This window comes from Ranitomeya variabilis, chromosome 6 (genome assembly GCF_051348905.1).
Source record: "Ranitomeya variabilis isolate aRanVar5 chromosome 6, aRanVar5.hap1, whole genome shotgun sequence".
In the NCBI taxonomy this organism is placed as follows: Eukaryota; Metazoa; Chordata; class Amphibia; order Anura; family Dendrobatidae; genus Ranitomeya; species Ranitomeya variabilis.
Window position 1 is genome coordinate 14,114,415 of NC_135237.1, and position 2,960 is coordinate 14,117,374.

The following is a 2,960-nucleotide window of genomic DNA, read 5'->3' on the forward strand; positions in this document are numbered from 1 at the left end:
TCTCTCTGCTTGCTGTCAGTGAATGAAAACCAGCACTGGCTCAGTCCTGCTAGCACAGCTGATGGGCCTGCACACTGGAAAACAGTGACTGTATTATGGTCTTGTTACAATGTATCAGTGCAGATAAAAGGTGTCAGCTGTTACTGAGCAGGAGACACAGAAAACGGCTAAAGGGGTCAGGAATCAGGCAGATTGTGTCCTGCGCCAGATCACCCAACGCCAGGCAGCTGCCGGCAAAGCATCACATTCAGCCAAGGCCGTGAGATGAGCGTTTACACGGGATAAGCCTACAGTTATTGTCATCTTCACTTTATCCTTTGTCTCGTCTCCTCCGTCTATCCGTCTCTCAAAATGGGAGGAAGGAAGAATGCGAATGAGGGAAGTAAAAGAGGAAACGATGGGGCAAGAAAGAAAGTATAGGACGGAAGGGGGAATGAATGGTGGGAGAGAGACAAGAACAAAAAGAAAGGAGGAACGAAAAGAGGGAAAATAGGATGAAAAGAGAGAAAGGAAGGATGAAAAAAGACAGAAAAGAAAGATGAAAAGAGAGAGAAAGGGAAAGGGGATGAATGGAGGAGTCGGAGAGACAAGAATGAAAAGAAAGGAGGAACAAAAAGAGGGAAAAAGGATGAAAAGAGAGAAAGAAAGGATGAAAAAAGACAGAAAAGAAAGATGAAAAGAGAGAGAAAGGGAAAGGGGATGAATGGAGGAGTCAGAGAGGCAAGAATGAAAAGAAAGGAGGAACAAAAAGAGGGGAAAAGGATGAAAAGAGAGAAAGAAGACAGAAAAGAAAGATGAAAAGTGATAGAGAGAAAGGAAGGGAAAGGGGATGAATGGAGGAGTCGGAGAGACAAGAATGAAAAGAAAGGAGGAACAAAAAGAGGGAAAAAAAGATGGAAAGAGAGAAAGAAAGGATCAAAAAGAAACAGAAAAGAAAGATGAAAAGAGATAGAGAGAAAGGAAGGGAAAGGGGATGAATAGAGGAGTTGGAGAGACAAGAATGACAAGAAAGGAAGGACAAAAAGAGAAAGGTAGAAAAGGAGGAAAAGCAGAGTAAAGATTAAAAGGAATGACAAAGAAGGAACAATTTAAAGAGTGGAAGGATGAAAAAAGAGAAAGGGTGGGCAAAAAGATAAAGAAAGCAAGAGGAAAGAAAGGAAAAAGAAAAAAAAGAAGAAAAACGTAAGAAGGAAGGTAGACAAGAATAAAGTATTGTTAGAGGTAAAAGTATAATATAATAAGGGAAGGATTGATAGAAGTGTAGAAGAGAGAGGGGGAAGGAAAACACTTACATGATCTACATAGTTTACAGTCACTGGAGAAGGACATCACGGTGGGAAAAATTAGGAGAAACAAGGCAAAGAGGAAGACCAGCAACCAGATGGCATGTTACAGCAGTGGAGCTGCTGAGCTTAGTGACTGGCAGCAGCGGTAACATCACAACTACAGCGCCCATCATGGCCGCAGCCAAGCTGCTGTGCCATCTACATCAGTGGAGCTGCTGATGTGGCGCCCCAAGGTCCTGGTCGTCGCAGTGGTATTGCTTTCCTCACGGGGAGAGTGATGCTACCTTTGGAGGCAAAGAAGGGATAACTGCAACCAGGTATCACAAACATGCAACACTTCACACTCCAGACCACCAGGGGGAGCTTCTGCTCTTATTTACTAGGTGACTCCCCATATATATATAACTGGTAGTCTGTAGGGAAAGTTAGTGAGTTCCTGACACAGTCAGTTCCAGACAGCCGTCTGAGGAGGACAGAGGGTCCACGGAGCTGTGCATGCTGTAAGACAGGGGTCCCCAACCTGTAGCTCAGGAGCCACATGTGGCTCGCGGTCCCATGAATTGTGGCTCGCGGCTGTCTGTCAGCTTGGTGAATTAGCTCCAGTTCCAGCAAACAGGTATGAAGAGCAAATCTGAAAATGGTGAATTTTGTGAGCAGCCCTGCACAGAAGATCAGATCTGGACGCACATGTATTCTGGTCTTAGGGGTTTAGAGATGATTTAAGTATGGTACGCTGGAGGCAAGATGACACCACCTGTCAGAGGAGATGTTTGAAGCCGGATGTGCCAGTGTATTGGGAGGGCTTTATAGGAGAATACTGAATGGGGGTGTAGCGCCCCCCACTGCCGCAGGGCCGAGGGGTACCCGGTACCGGGCCTCTGAGTCTCTGCTCTGGGGTTGTCACGGTGGCTAGACCCCGGTCCGTGACCCTGCTGAGGGGCGTACAGTGAAAGATATGATGGATGATGGTGGTGGTGAGGCTTTAGTGGTGCGGTGCAATAAATCACGAGGACACCAGGTTGCAGTCTCTTTACCTCTTTACTGAAGATCTCTGGGTCCTCAGTCCAGAATCTGGATAACCAGGCTGCGCAAGTCCGGCCGGTCCAATGGCACCTCCAGAGTTCTCTTTACAGGTGGAAATCTGTGCCTTCCTTCTAGCGCTATGTGTTGTGGTCCTCCCCTGCTGTGCTTACGGAAAGTACCCCACAACTGTTGTGTCCATTTCTTAAGTTCCCTCACAACTCGATTAGATGATGTTCTGCTAATCCTCCGTCTCTCCCTGATGTTACGGTTGGAACGGCACCCGTATGACGGGTAGGCTCGGAGCTCTTCCGGGACCCTAGAGTCGCCCCTCTCCACAAGTTGCCCCCCAAGACTGCATAGGTGATTTTGATGAGACAGCCCGCCTTAGACTGACTGTCCTGCCGCTGTTTGAAGTATTGCTTGAAGCTGAATATTGTAATACTCCCTCGGCGTTCCGGCCGCCGGTTATGCGCCTCAGTAGGATGTTGCCTCGGTCTTACAGCACGACCCCTACTGGTATTCTCCTTGTTGCTTTGATCTCGTTTCTCACTCAGCACAATCTATCTCGCTTTCAATCCTTCCTTGGGCACCGCCGCTATATCGTGCAGGCACGGTCCCGTTACGTTCGCTCAAGTTGCCAAGCCTCTGTCA